Raw genomic sequence first — 15,996 nt, 5'->3', positions numbered from 1 at the left:
GGATACAGAGGAGATGAGTCAGCTAACGCACGCACACACACACAAACACACACTCTCTGTGGGGACTGTAGTGTCTTTTTCCTGATAGAAAATCAAAGTGTTTTTGACTGAAAGTTTAATGTTTTCTGAGTGCCGAGTCAAAACCAATCAGAGCGTGTGTGCGTGCTAGCTCTGGTCTTGAAAACACACCGTTCTCAGTAGAATGTGCTGCTGCTCTGACAGCAGCGTGTGTGTGTTACGGGCAATGAGGATGGATTTGGAGGATGTGTGAGGAATGAAGAGCTGCAGCTTGAATCAAACACCGAAGACAGCCAATCAGAGCAGAGAGAGGCATTCCATGTGACCTGCAGCTGTGTGGGTCAGTGATCAGACTCAAGTTATTCTCTTTACAGTTTGGGTTGTTTTCCATCTTCTGGCTGAGCTGCCTCAGTAGCGACCCACAGGAAGTCTTTCCTCTGTGTGAGGTCACATGACACCATGTGATGGTCGGACTGCAGAACAGTGTTAGCTGCGGGCTATTAGCCGTTGTTTTGCATTGCACTGGTGACCCTGAGCCGAAGCCTCCTGCTCCTTGCGCTGTTCAGGTGTTTCATGTAAAAAAAAGCTCTGAGGTATTTCTGTGTATTTACTCATGATGCTGCTTGGCCATCAGCTGAAATACACACACACACACACACACACACACACACACACACACACACACACACACACACACACGCAGCTCTGCAGTTAGAGTCTGACATGTTTACTTCCGAGACTTTGTAGCTATTGGTTGCAAGTTTATTACAACTTTACATAATTCCATAATTGGCCGAGTGTGACTGGGCTGCCTTGTCGTTACCCTCTATGCCGTGATGTGGATGCGCGTAAAGAGGTCACTGTCAGCCTGTGTTTCTGTTTCTCCACATAGTGTTCCTGATTGGAGCAATCAGCTGCCTGTCAGTGATCCTTCAAGCTGGGATTCGCAGCGAACTCTCCAAAACCTGCATCTAAATTCAGCGATCTTCGATGGCTGAAGAACGCTGAGCTTTCCGTGATGCATGCAAATATAACACGCTTATTCTATGTGCATGAAACCTGCTGGATCATCTTTATGGTGTGAGAAGCACACTGCAGAATCAGCAGCTGTGCAGCTTAGCATCTGTCACATCTGCACTATTTTGAAATGGTGTGTGTGTGTGTGTTCGACTGGAAGGCCTTTTGTTTTGCTCAGGGCATGTCCGCTGCTGGGATCGAACCTGCGACCTTTCTGTTAGACGTGCAGTGGGCTCAGAGTCAGTGGGAGGCGAGTCGAGCAGCCCCAGGCCTTTTTCTGTCTGTGTTTTTATTTACTGTCTAGTATGTGCTGCTCTTTAGCACAGCTGTTTCTCACTGTGCCCTTTTTAACCCCACAACACCAGCGCCCCAACGCACACACACATGCGCACACACACACCAACAGTCTAGGATAAAGGTCAGAGTGCCACCCGTCCAAGCTGCTAGAGTTACAAAACAAATTGTGGCGTGGCCTGGCGAGGAGGGGTGGAGGATACAGTGACAGCCCAAAACTTCACACACGCCTACACGTGCACACAAACAGACACACACCAAGGATAAAGTGACACTGGAACATTGACCTTTGAACCTTTTCTCCCAAGAGCTGCTCACCTCCTCCTTTTCTTCCTTCAGTTTTATGTCTGTGGGTGTCTATGGGTGTGCATGGGTGTCTATGGGGGTGCGTGGGTGTCTGTGATGGAGAAGGCAGGAGGCTCTGCGGATGTTTGGAGGTCTGCCTGCCTCTCTCACTGCATTAGAGCTGCTCCCTGAGGATAGAGGGGAGAGATGGATGACGAGCGTGGCTGCAAAAATAACTTCCATATTTAGACTCGGAGAGGAGAGCTCAGGAGCGGCGTGGGTTTCAGGGCTGCTCGGAGAGCTGAAGCATCCTCGGGAAAGCTGCTGGTCCTGATCCGTCTGTAATTTCAGGGATGTCAGTGGAATGAGAGCGTGCGAATCAGTCCTCTGTGGAACTGATGTCTGCACGTGAGCTCTGATGATCGATGCTCACGGCTGGTTTGTGACGATGCCGCTTTTTCCTCTTGGCTGCACTCTGACCTTTCAGCCACATGCCCCAATCCTCCTAAGAAGGTTTAAAAATCTTAGACGAAGTATTCAAATCATCGTCTTTTACAGCGTGTCTGTCTGCCACGTAACATGTTTGTGGGTGACCCACAGCTCTGTGGGTTTTACTGTGTTCACGGTGAAACTCGGGGGTCGCTGGGTGATTAAGCTTTCTTTAATGTGAGCGGATTGTTGGGTCTCAGGAGCAGGTGCGTCCACACATATTAGACACAAACTGGCTTCATTAGTGTCATTAATGGTAAAGGTGACTCGTGGCTGCGGTCTAGGAAAGAAGCTGATTGATTATTTGTTGATGATCGATGGGATGTATTTGGCTCGTGGGCAGCCGTTAGTCTCTGTTTGTGTCAGAGTGAAATATACAGAAAGGTACTCCATCACATCTTAATTCTGCCGTCGCGTCGTGATTCAGCCTGGGTAAAAAGGTCCCATTGTTGCATTCAGGTGTTTTCAGGAAAGCAGGAAAAGAGATTCATCAGCAAAACAAACTGATGCAGCTTTAGCTGTTTCCTTCATGTTCCCATCTCCCCCGCCTCAGCTGCCCTTCTCGCACCATTAAGGAGTCGTGACTCTGTGGATGCAGGGAGGCATCGACAGAGAGGGAGGGGCGGGGGTGTGTCGTGATGCTCGGCTTCACCTTTCTGCTCTGCTACAGTGAGACAAGGTGGAGGCGATGGAGGGGTGGGGATCTGTGCGTGGTGGAGGAGAAGTGAAAGAGCACAGAAATGGAGTGAGGGGAAAGGATGACGGAACGAGAGAGGACGCGCACGCGCGCACACACACTCAAACACACACACTTCCTACGAGTCTCATAACGACCTTGAGAAAGCAGCCGTGTGTGTGCATGTGTACATGTGTGTGTGCGTATGTGAGAGATGTCCAGCAGTGATAAGATTTTTCTATTAGTTACACACGACTCGAGCTGCCCGCTGCAGGAGGACACTTTCCATTAGAAGAGAAGTGAGAGCACCCTGCAGACGAACTCTGTGGATCACTGATGTATGTGTGTGTGTGTGTGTGTGCGCGTGTGTGCACGTGCTCAGTAGGTATTGTTAGCTGACCCAAGAACTGATGCAGCTCCACACTGTAACCTGCAGCCTGCAGAAACACACACGCACACACAGATTTGTTTATGTTTTTGTGCGAGTGCAAACAGGATGTGATTAGGCGTGTAATTAGCTGTGAGTGCTCATGGTTTCATCAACTTTACACGTCTGAGCTGCGCTACAGACATACACAACAGACGCACACGACAGACACACACTACACACTACAGACGGGTGCAGGGTGAATTTGGTTCTGGAAGTTTCCGGGGTCTGTTCTGGACTCGGGTGCATGTGCTGTGGCCACTCCTGTTATTGACTGTGCCAGGAAGTGAAGGCTGATCGATTGGCTGTTGTGATTGATTGACAAGCAGATAAAGAAGTCCAGAGTTCCCTTCAGCTCTGCATGGATGTCACGGTAGCAGAGGGCAGCGGGGCCTGCAAGCCTCTAGCTCGTTACTTCACCTTCTCTGCCCTCAGCCTGCTCTGTGAGATCGCCACCTTCCTGTCTGTGGTGTTTTAGTGTCAGGGAAGTCATGCCTTACACCTCTGTGGGTTTGAGTCCACCTGAAGGGGCTTTGTGTGCAATCAGGTGGTTCCACACGCTGAGCCATTATCTAATTTGACTCTTGATGATTGATTAAAGCCCGCCGCTGCTGCTGCGACTCGCCGTATCGCATTGCGAGGTAGAAGGATCGTATTTCCTCCCGGCGTCTTTGCCCTGTTTGTCTGACGTGTTGCTGAGCCTCAGCGGTTCTTTAGTCACAATCAGCCGAAGGCGTGTGCTCTGCAGCGGTGTGCTGCGGTTTTGCTGATGGCGTGGTTATGAAGCAGGAAGGATGGCAGCGAGGCTGAGGAGGTGCGGACTCAGTTTGGTCCGGAGGCTGAAAATGAGATCTTTAAGTTCAGATTTGAAATAAGTGTGTGAACAAGTTTGACCAGCTGGGGTTAACATATAGTTGGCCTCGATTAATGAAATCTGATTGGCAGATGGGTCAAAAAGGCGTGACCGTGAGTTTAAATGAAAGTGAAGTAATCTGATTGGCTGACCTGTCACAGCTGAATTAAGGTCAGGGGGAAGTGATGTAGTTTCAGAATAAGCCGGTGTGGCGCGGTGCAGACGTCGCAGATTCGGTGAAAATGGTTTCCATGCATTGGTCAAACGTGAAGCAAGGCTCCTGCTGCGCTCCTAATTCTGTCTTGGAGAACCTGCCACCGTCCTTCGGAGGCTTTAGGCTGAGTCTTCCTCATTTAATCCCACATCGACTCGATGATGTCAGGGCGCTGTGGCGACCTCGCCATCTGCTGCAGGACTCCTTCCTGTCACTGATGGTCAGGAACCTCTGACTCCTCTGTGATTCCCACAGAATCCACCTGCTGGCGATGAAGCCTTCATCCTTCTTTGTTAGTGTCATCCTCCTTTACACACACACGCCCTCATTAACCCCTGCCCTGCTGACCTGCCCTCGCCGATGAGGTTCTCTCTGATTTTCTCAATCCTGTTAAGAGATTACAAACTGTGTCTGACTGAAAATATAGATTAACAGGGTGGAGGAGGGTGGAGCTGGGGGGCTGTTATAGATGTGGATTATTGGAGGGTGGTTGGTTGCACATTAGTGGGATCAGTGTGAGCGATGTGAGGTTGAAGTTCACAGGAATAATTTGGGGCAGTAAGTCCTAGCGTGTCAGAGGAAGAAGAGGAGGAGCAGAAAGGCATGATGGGTACTCCTGCTCCTTTAATGAGCTTGGTGCAAAAACAAGCATGTGGACTGCATGAAGTAAGAGGAGGAGGAGGAGTGGAGGCAATGCTGTAGGAGCACAGGGAGGTGGATGAGCTTGGGTCGGGTGTGTACGTACAGCTGGGATCAGCTCCGTTAATGGCTAGCACAGCTGAGGAGCCCGTCAGATCCTCTGATCCCTGAAGACCTCGCAGACATGATGGAAGCAGGTGCAGGTACAGCTTCACAGGTGAGAGGTTAAATAATGAGCTGTAGGAAACCAGGTGAGAGCAGACCGGGGCGGGGCTCAGAAACAGGGCAGGTAAACTATAAAGCTGCTGTGGTGTATATTTCACAATAAAAGCCTGAGGTATAAGATGGAATAAAATAATTTGGGGGGGGGGTGAAGATGACAACTGGAACTCTGAATTTTAGGATGGTTGGCAGCATTCTGCCGGCGAGGGTTTAGTGCATCAGGTAAAGAGATGAGATAAAAACACGAAGAACGATCTCAGATTCAAGAATAACAGGACGGAGTATTAATATGTGTCAGACCTGAGACACGCACATCCACACAGGTCCCATCAGAGGCACCTGACAGACCTTTATCTCAGTTTTTACTCTAAACAGTAAGTCGGGCCACAGAAGAGTGTTCATTGATCAGCCTGCGTGTGTTTGAAGCCGACCTTCGTGCCGCAGTGCCATCGAGCCTTCGCTGCCTCTGAGAGAGGAGGCGAGTTGGGCTGATGGATGGAGAGCAGCTAAAGGGCGAGCTGCAGCACTCTGGAACGAGATACTGGGATGGCCGGACACCTGAGACTGGAATTGCGTAGACGCTGAGGGTTAAAGCGTGCTCAGTGGCACTTCAATCAGCACAGGTCTCTGAAAGGGAAACTGTGGAGGACACAGAGGACACTCGGTCTGAGCTTAACTTCATGTTTCTTTAATTTATCAGGATGAGGCCTTCCTCTCCGTGTTTAGCCGTGCCAGTGGTCCGTTGGAGCGTCTCTGTGTGTTCTTCCTCGTTCTCTTTCTCTCTGCTCTGTTCTTGCTTTCGAGGCGGCCTCCATGCTGTCTCAGCTGCCATCAACACTCTTATACCTGAACTTTGAATCGGCCCTCCCCCTCAGATCCTGTTACCCAGCAGCCCTACAGAGCCAACTCAGCGGCTCTGCCTCCGTCCGCCATCCACTCGCCTTCGTTTTCCTTCCATCACTCCACACTGTCTGAATGTTCACACTTTGGGTCTAGATGTTTTCTACTGTTGCAGGACTTTGATTTTCTGTTCAGGAGGCTAACCCCCCCCGCCACGTCTCTGACTTGTACCCATCAGCCCTGAGAATAGTCGGGTTTAGCCTTTACTGCTAATCTGAAGTCTTACTGGATCTGCCTACATCCCAGGAAGCCCAGTCAGTAAGTCCAGTGACTGCCAGGCTGTGTCTCACAGATGGCTCTTCAGCTCAGGTGGATATAATTTACCTGAGGGCAGGACGGGAGAACAGGAAGAGCGTTAGCACAGCTCCGGCCTGTCGAGTCTGGTAAAGACTGTTCAGCTTAACGTGCGTATTTCCATCCTGGCATCATTAGCCTCTTATATTCAGGCTAGATTTAGCCCCACGCCTCTGCTCCTCTTCCTCCCTGAGAGGTGGAGGAGAGGTGAAGGCGGGGCGGGGTGTGGGGGGTGGATGAAGCCAGATTAGGTTTCAGAGCGACAGAGGTTGGCTGGAGGTGAGATCAGTGTAACGGATCTGCCAGCAGGAAGAAAGAGAGACGGGTAGACGGGCCGGATTCCACGACGCACGTAACCCGAAGAAACCCGGACTTTGTTTGTTAACCCTTGCAAGTCCGAGCCACGACGGACAGGTGAACCCGAACCCTGCATACGGACAATGTTTGTCGCATTGTCAAGCTGGACAGGAAGTCTCATTCGTGCGGCTCATTCAGCGAGCAGAAGAGACGCTCACAGAAATATTCTCATAAAAACCAAAAACAGAAGTTTTGTTTCTCAACATTGAAACTGAAATGAACCAAAATGTTCTGTTTGGCTGACTCGTGCCTGGGCTTCTGGTTTTAGACTTAAAGGGGGAATGAAATGAGGATTTGGAACGAAGGGGAGGAAAAGAAGAAAAACAGAATGTAGAAGCGTACTTTTGGCTATGTCAAAACAGAACAGCCTGAGGTTGAGCACTTCCCCACGTCGCGCCCTTGACCACAGTGTGTCTGGTCCTCACTTCATCTCTGCTAAGGTTGGGTCATTGCTCAAATTTTAAGCTTGTGGTAGTAACGAGGGAGGGCGGAGCTTCACAGACGGTCCAGAGACATAAAAGTATGACAGTTTTATGACGGCTGAGTGGGACTGAGTGTAATTCGTCAGAGCGGATTCAGAAGTTTGTGGTGCCGAGCCTGCACGAACGATCTTAGAGCCACAGCTAACAGATAGTTAGACGTGAGGTGGTGAGATGTTCACTCAGCTCAGCAGGAGGATGTTGTCAGTGTTCCTGACAGTTTACTACAGCTGCGTTAGAACTCCAGTAACTCTGCAGCTGGATTAGATCGTTAAACTGAGATTAGTCACCTCACAGGTGAAAGATGCTTCACCTGTGACGTCTTTGGGCAGATCGAGCTCCCACACAGAGCATCCACCAGAGATGGGGACTGATCACACTGAAGGTCATGACCTTTGGTGCAGGCTGACACACAGACATAGTCTCGACTGACCGTGGCTCTTTATGACATCATCACCACCCAGAAATGAAAATCATGTTGAAGGACAGTTTCCCCCTGCTGGAGGAGGTCCAGGGTTCCTACTGGGAGATTTAAGAACAGACACCTGTGTGAAGCCGGAGGAGAGGGTGGGGCTGTTCTCAGATCTGTGATCACAGTTTGTTTCAGTCCTGCTTTAAATATACGACGTAAAAATGGCACCTCAGCAGGACGAGTCATTATACCCCGCTACACACAGACAGGCACACACACACCCTGAAGCAGCAACAGTGATGGGAACAGCCAGTACTTTACAGCACTCTGGTTTAGCAGCATCTCACTTCCTCCTTCAGTTGGCCTCAGTTGTACTCATCACTATACACACGCACACACACACACACACACACAGATACACACTCCTGTGTGTCTGGCAGCAGCTCCTCGAGTCAGCAGCACTCTGTGGAAGAACTGGTCATGAGACCAGGATAAGAGCTAAACATAGTAACAAACACACTGTGACAGGACACACACATACACACCTATTACAAGTGTGTGTGGTTTACACACACACACACACACACACACACTGCAATAGCACATTTACGTTGTGTAAAGTTTCTTCTTTCTTCTCTCAGACAGAAAAGAGGAAGTCCAGAATCCAGACTCTGTTCCAGCTCTGAGCTGTTTGTCTTTGTAGGGAAACAGCGATCTGGGGGCGGGGCTTTCTCTCATGCACAGACACACCTGTGACACCTGCCCCATCTGCCTTGGAGATTCTAATGGCTAAACGTCCCGTGGCTCTGTCTGAATGAGTGTGAAGAGCTCGGTGTGGTAAAGCAGGGCAGCCAATCAACAAGGATGAACTAAAGGTCTGCACGGAGGCTCGGTATCAGAGAAAGGAGGATTTTTTTGAGCTGTGAGTCATGCAAAGCTGCTCTGGGAGTCCCCATGCAGCAGAATGGATGGATCAGAGATCTCAGTAGCCAAACGATGTTACAGTGGCCTGACAGAACATGTTTGCATGTTTGTGGCATCATCTGCATGTTATCGGTCAATCAGCAGATTAAAGTCGAGTTTATGCGGTGAGCTGTCGCAGGGTTGGAGGAGGCAAGGGAAAATCACGCTGTGGCGCTCAGTCAAGCTTCTCGGGAAAAATGGACTAAACGCTCAGCCTTGGCATATACCCCTGTGAGCTTTCACTGTCTCACTTTGTGCCTCAATAATCAAACGGCACTTAATTGGCTCTTTGTGGGTGGAGGAGGGAGGGGCACTTTTTTGTCTGCTGTGATTAAGCTCATCCTTTCTGTGGAGGCTGCGTGGAAGTTGAAATCCCTCCACCGCTCGCAGGTGTGTCGCAGTCAGCCTTCAAACAGACCCTGGGACTGCAATCAGCTGCAGGGATCACTGCGTCAGCTTGTGTTCTCCTGCTGTGTGTGAGCTTAGCGTGGTTCTGTGGGCCGTCAGACTCGTGCACCAAGCACTTCCTGTCAAAGTGACTTACAACAAAGTGGGCATTAAAGGCGCCCCAGCCGGGCGCACTTCCTTATCTCCTCCATGTCACTTCAGTGTGCAGAGCTGGGATGTGATTACACCTTCTCCATCCGCCGCCTCTCATCATCATTTTTCAGCTCTATGGGAGCGTCCGTCACCTCACCTTCACCTCTGTGCCCCGCCTCCTTTTCCTCATTACAGCGTCTGTCAAAGACGGGCTTGGGTCATTTCAAGTCCCGATAAAATATGTCTGTAATCGCACTAAAGCCACGGGGAGCAGACTAATCGTGGACTCACTGCTCAGAGGATCAGGAGTTTGGGAAAGGTGTCGATCCAAGGATTGATTACTTCCGTTTGTGTTCCGGAATTATTTCAGTGATTCTGCAGTGAGTGCTGTTGCAACATCAGCTGTTTGGTAATCTCAGCTGATCCGGAGCTGCAGGCCCTGAGGCAGCCCGGTCTCTGAAACCCGCTAACCTGGAAACGCCGCCCAGTGCTCCACTCTCAGCCTCGTGTGGTGTGCAGTCCAGAGAGCCTGACCTTGTATAGTGTTGGTTCTGTGTGTGTGTGTGTGTGTGTGTGTGTGTGTGTGTGTGTGTGAGGGAAGTTGGGACAGCTCTCACATGACCTGACTTGTGACTGACCTTGCGTAACATTACAACAGGCCTGCGTCCAGCTGCCAGGACAGCAGCCGAGCTTTGATTCCTGTGTGTGGATCAATAAAGTTTCACGTTATCAATGCTCCACTATTTTTATTGTTGTGATTTTTGGCCCAAAGTTTGGAGGAGGTGTGATTCATGTACAAAAACATGACAGCCTCATTTCACTCAAGTTATGAATCACCAGAGAAGCTAATGTTTGTCTCAGTTTCAGAGCTAATGTGTGACCCCCTCGCTGCTCGTGATTGGCTCGTGTCCTTTCTGGACCTGTTTGCAGATAGTTGTGTGTTCTTTGAGATTTTTCTTGCCTCGTATTTTTTCTTAAAGAGTTAAAAAAGTGTTCACCTTTGAAGGGTGACCTCAGCTAACGAGATGATTTCAGCTTGTGTAACTCTGAGCCCAGTGGAAAGACGCGGCGCTTGCGCTCAGCCAACCCAGAGATAAGCTTTGAGGAATCTGAGTGTTTAAAGATAGAAACGAAGGATGCTGGAGCTCCACCGCAGAGCCTCGCTGGCCTTTCCACATCCACTCTCTCCTTTTAGCCCAGATAGCTCTCCCACGTGCAGGCGTGCTATAAATAGCCCAGGTTTAATGCGCGATTGTCCCGGCGGACTTCTCGTGCTGGTAGCGTCTCACTGCTTTCGCTCAGGCACACATTAACCACAAACGGATCCCACCACACCTCCACCCCCCAAAACAGCAGAATTACACAGTGAGGGCCTTTGGAAGGAGCTGATAGTGAGCAGATCTCAGAGGTCAGAGGTCAGGCTCATTCATTTGCAGATTACCTCTGCTGTTCCAGCTTCATTCACGAGGCGGAGGCTCAGCGTAGAGCCTTCGTCTCTGCCTGTCAGTAACTTCAAAGGTGTGAGTGTTCTGCATTCATTTCATGCCCATTTGCTTAATCTGCCCGTTCAAGCAGTAACTGCTTCAGAGACACTCCGAGTGATGCTGCCGGGCCATGGTGGCAGGGAGGAATAAACCCGCCTCTGCTGCCGTTTGCTTTCAGAGAGGGGGATGACGGAGCACCGTGCTGTCACTTAGCAAAACTTCTCATTTAAAGTCACATCTCAGGCTCCTCGGCAAGAGCCAGGACCTGCTTTGTGCAAAAGTGAGCATGTACGTGCTGCTCTCACCTTCTGGTCGCTTCTCCTTCTCCCTCAGCTGATGCTTGATGAGTGCAAAAATTTGAGCCATGACTTCCATCAGCAGGAGTCAAAGCTCCACCTCCTGGCGCTCACCCGAACTCGACCCGATACGGGGTCATAGTGTCAGCGCCGGCGTACATTCGCAGCAGTTGGAATAAACGTGGGCAGCGACAGAAAGGCTTCAGTGAAACACAAGCAAACATCTGCTCTCAATCACACGCAGGTCAGCAGTAAATCACTGCATCGATGCCTTAAATGGGCGTCTGGAGGCTCTGAGAGCCTTCCTGTAAACGCTCTGACGCAGTTTGACTTTTGGACCTGCAGTGAATCCCCTCGCCTGATTGGACGCTGCACACGTGTTTATGTTTGGTTTGTGTCTGCATGAGCCTCCGTAACCAATCCTTCCAGAGTTGCTCCTTGCCGAGGTGCTCCTCGCCGAGCTGCTTCCTCCTCCCGGCGTCTGATTCATGTTGTGAAGCTTTCAGGGTCTTTCTCGCGATTCAGAGTCAGTGCAGCACCACAAGCACGCCGCAGCCTCGTATCGCCTTCTGCTGCTGCAGCGTCACGTGTGCGCTGATGTTCTGGGACGTGTTCTACATACGTGGGACGTCCCCATGTGTGTGCCTGTGCATGCGTGTCATGTTCAGGGATGGTATTATTGATTGATGGCTGTGGTGGAGGGAAGGGAGGATGATGGAGGGAGGAGTGGAAACATTCAATCAGGCTGTCCTCTGATGGACGAGGGGGTGTGTGTGTGTGGGGAGGGGGGGGCAGGCAAAGTGGAGAGGAAAAAAGAGTATACGAGGAGAGGGAATAAAGGAAGGAGGGGGGTGTGGGGGGGGTGTGTCCTGAGGAAACTGTAGGTGGAGAGAAGGGCAGAGTGGCCAAGGAGGGAAGGGTGCATGATGGTAGGAATGAAGAAATGATGGGGATGAGTCAGAGCCACGTGAGGAGGATGTGAGCTGCATGCTGAGGGAGCTCCACGCTCAGTGAGGTGAAACAAACCTGCATCAGCAGCGGGGGGGGGGTCTTACCGAGGGCGTCCTCTCCTCTGTCACTGCCCCCCTTCTTCCTCCTCCTCCTGCTCAGTGAAGTCAAGACCGCTCTCCCCCCCTTTCCCTTCACTGCCGTTATTCTGACCTACATCTTCGTTCCTGCGTCCTTCTTCTTCAGCGCGTCTTCTGTTTCCGGCTCCGTTCAGCAGCTCGTCCACCTCTCAGGTTCCTATGCTCTCTGCTGATTGGCTCTTTGATCATGTCTCATGAGTCGTTTATGAAACCGTAAACGCTATCAGCTGATCTTATCGCTTCCATGACCCGAATAAACACGCTGAATAAACACGAGACGCACAGCGAGGCGGTGAGCTGAGGTCAGAGATCACTGAAGGTGTGTGTGTGTGTGTGTGTGTGTGTGTGCGTGTGATGTAACTATGCTTTGATTTAAAAGTGGGATAAAACACGCAGTTCAAAAACAGCCAAATATTAAAATGATGACGCAGCGGGATGGGGAGAGGAGCGATGAGGCTTTTATCATTTCTGTGTGCTGGCTGTTGATCGAACAGCTGATTGGGGCAAATATACGAATACTGTTAATTGCTTTTATGAAAAATGTTAGGGCTGGGCGATATGACCCAAAATTCTTATCTTGATATTTTTTAGCTGGATGGCGATATACGATATATATCTCGATATTTTTTTAAAGCCATAAAGTAAGAACAAATAGAGAGTTCTTAGTCAAAGCTGTGTCCCAGATGTCACACAGGCACTTTTATTAACATACAGCATAGATGTACATGAAAAAGGTTAGCGTGGTTAGCTCGTTAGCACGTTGACGCCGTCCAGCCCCACGCACGGGGTGATGCGCGGTAACTCGTTAACGGAGATTTGCCGTGTCCATCTTGTCGCTGCCTGCAGGTGAAGCGATGGGGGAGGAGGAGTTGTGTTCAGTGAAGGAGAGAGGCGAGGCGGAGTAATGTTGTGTAGAGACAAAAGTGGATGAAAGAGAGGCAAACTTGCGGCTCCACAAGTATAGTTATAACGTAACATAGACTATATTGATATAAATGATATTGTCACATCTTATATGTCGTGCAAAAATATATCGATATTTTTAAAAAACTCGATATATCGCCCAGCCCTAAAAAATTTGTTCATTCATGGTGATCGTGAAGGAGAAGACGGCCCAGAGCTGCTTTGTTGTTGTGGTCTGGACAAGTTGCTGATGTGGACTGTGTCATGTGTTACAAACGGAAGGATGCTCCTGCACAGTCCCAGAGATTCCCAGAGACGATCTGTTTGGCTCAGTGTTGGGTCTGACGTAGAAGTGTGCTATATATACTTGATGTATCACAAGTTTTTCCAAGTACGTTGGTTAAAATGGCTTCGAGAATAAGTTGCCATGGAAATATTAAGCTGTCTGCATGTAATTCACTGTGAGTTTTTTTTTTTTCTCCCACACGCTGCGAATGCATCAATAATCACCACTTTTTAATCTTAACCTTTCTAAGTCTCCAGCTTTGTGTGTCCTGGGTCTGTTACCTGACAACAGTATTCTCACTAGAAGACAGAGACTATGGGTGTGTTTGGCTTTTATAACAGGATGCAGGATAATACTGAGGCACTGGAAGTCATCTAGCCCCTGTTGTCTCAGGGAATGGACTGAACAAATGTCCAAGATGGCATTATATGAACAGGTTGTGTACAGAGTTAAGGGGAGAGAAGATATTTTTGATCAGGTCTGGGGTCCCTTTTTGTTGTACATCGGCAATGTCTCTTAGATAATGTGATAAGTTCTTTTTTTATTTTGTTTTTTTATGTCGTTGTTACTGTTGTTGTTGTTCTTTTTCTTTGACAGCCAGTAGAGGAAAGAAATTGTTTAATATAACCATTAGTCAAGGTCGAGTTTAGTTTCTAGGCACCTGGGTGTTCAGCCCCTTTGTTTTTGTTTTTGCTGGTGTTTCCCAGTAGGCGTTTTCTTATTTTGTTTCTTCTGGGGTTTTTTTCTTTTCTTTTCTTTTTTTTTTTTTTGGTTTTCTTTAGCTATTGTTAGATCTTATTTGTTTTTTGCTGTTAAGAAAAGGACAGAGAACTGAGAATATTATTACTCCTGTTGTCTCTGTGTATATGGTTCTGTCCATCCAAAACATGAATAAAAAAAATAATAATAATAATCACCACTCCCGACCGGACATCTTCTACCTGTGCTGAGCGTGCGTGTTTATTTCCTTCCACAGAGGGAAAAATATGGCGACAGTGGGAGTTTAAGACGAGCGAGGGAATCAGGCTCGCTGTTGTTTAGATTTCACGAGGATGTTGAACAAAATGCGGTCACTTCTGAAACATGCCGTAGAACTGTTGCCGCAGTGCCACGAATTTATTCCAGCAGCTGAAAAGTCGTCCTCTGCAAAACAAAGACTGTTTTAAACTGTGCATGTGAACATCTCCACACACACCAAAGAACACGTGACATAAACCAGCTGTGACAGTCGGTTTTATAGTCGCCGTCTAGACTTTTGTCATTTGAGGTCATCACATTTTTAATTTTTATGTTGTAAGCACAAAAGAGAACCTTTGTAAGTAATTTTGTCTCATGAATTCTTGTTTGATGTATTTTTTGTTGCTGTGATCGTTTGTTTATCAAGTGTTGACCACAGAGACAGACGTACTGTTACTGGTGAAAAGCCTCTGTGTGCAGATGATGCTTCAAATAAAACATTTAAATTGAACGAGTGCAATTTTAGGCCATATGTGATTAAATATAACATTAAAACGTGTAACATAGTCTGACGATGGATCCAAGGATTTCACCCCCTTTGGGGGTCGTCTTGTTGTCCCACTCATGCACCTGTTGTTAATTTCATGAAGCAGCAGAAACGGATTAACTGACTCAGTCAATATCACGGAAGTTTAACTGAACTCTAAATAAAAAGTGTTCCTTTCATTGTGTGAGCAGAGAGCGTTGCTCGTGTTGAACGTGTTAATTTGGTTAATTTCATCACCACATCAGTGGTCTCGGCTATGCTAGCTGAAACCTGATAGAAACATGACAGTTGCTGCTGGGACAGAGTGTTCTCCATGCTCAGACGCAAACGGGAGAGGACGAGTCGATTACAAACGGAGCTGCTTTGTGTTTGAGGAAAGCTGATCTGTTTGAATCAGTTAAAGACGTTTAACTGGTCGACCCAGTCTGCGTGTGTGTGTGTGCGCGTTGTCGTTTCCTTATCATTCATAAAACAGGACATTGATTCTGTGTGTTGTCTTCATGCAGACGTTAAGGAAGGAATGTTTCCTCCTCCCCTCAGAGACCACACAGTCATTTCCCATCAAGGCGAGTCGCGCACACACACTTCCTCCTCTTCGCAGTGACGTGGCTCAGTGTGTGTGAGAGGCTCGGCCTGCCGTGACTGTGAGCCACATGGTACAGAGTTTAGAGACGTGATCTCGAGGGTAAAACACAAACCGAGCACAGAGTTTCCGTTTTCACATGTTCCTTTTCAGGAATTCTTGATTAGGAAGCGGGATCTGAAATCGTCTTGTATGGGCAACGGACATTTTCAGGGGTTTTTCAGAGGGGGGCTGGCCAACGCTGAGGTGTTTGGCAGTGCCTGACTTTATGAAGGATGAAGGCTCTGGTTCCTTCAGGCAGAGGCTTCGTGTAGGTGTCGAGTGATTTGGTAATGGGAAATGATTCTTGAGGTCTCGTTAGCTCAGAGAGTGCCTGCTGAGGTTCTTTATGTCCATAAGAGTTCATGTGGAGGTTCCTGTGATGTGATCGTAGGAGATCCTCGTTGTTGATTACTGCCTGGAAATAATCTCCATTCCTCTGCTGTGTGTCTGAGCCTAGGCCTCCTTTTATTCTCTTTCGGTGTTTGCAGTGAGTGACGCGCAGAGCTCGCACTACTTTGAGATATTTGTCACTAAAGAACATCAGAAAACAAAGTTATATCAACCATCCGCTTCCTCGATCAGAGTACACATGCAGCTCAGTAAAACCAGCGCTCATTACGTGTCATTGTGACCACAGTGAGACGTGCATTGATAGATGAAGACCGTCCACAATGGCCGACTGTACATGTGACACACAGTCTGTGCGATCCTGGTGTTGAACCTCCTCTAAT

At 48.8% G+C, this 15,996-nt stretch overlaps 1 protein-coding gene across 1 annotated transcript in view; it reads left to right on the top strand.

Annotated features, from left to right (window-relative positions):
• ppargc1b (peroxisome proliferator-activated receptor gamma, coactivator 1 beta) overlaps positions 1–15,996 on the top strand; it is a 51,735-nt gene that overhangs the window by 16,749 nt on the left and 18,990 nt on the right. The window lies entirely within an intron of this gene.

Source organism: Oreochromis aureus, linkage group 2 (assembly GCF_013358895.1).
Source record: "Oreochromis aureus strain Israel breed Guangdong linkage group 2, ZZ_aureus, whole genome shotgun sequence".
NCBI lineage: Eukaryota > Metazoa > Chordata > Actinopteri > Cichliformes > Cichlidae > Oreochromis > Oreochromis aureus.
Note: the sequence above shows the minus strand (reverse complement) of the source record. Positions and strands in the feature narration are given on the sequence as shown.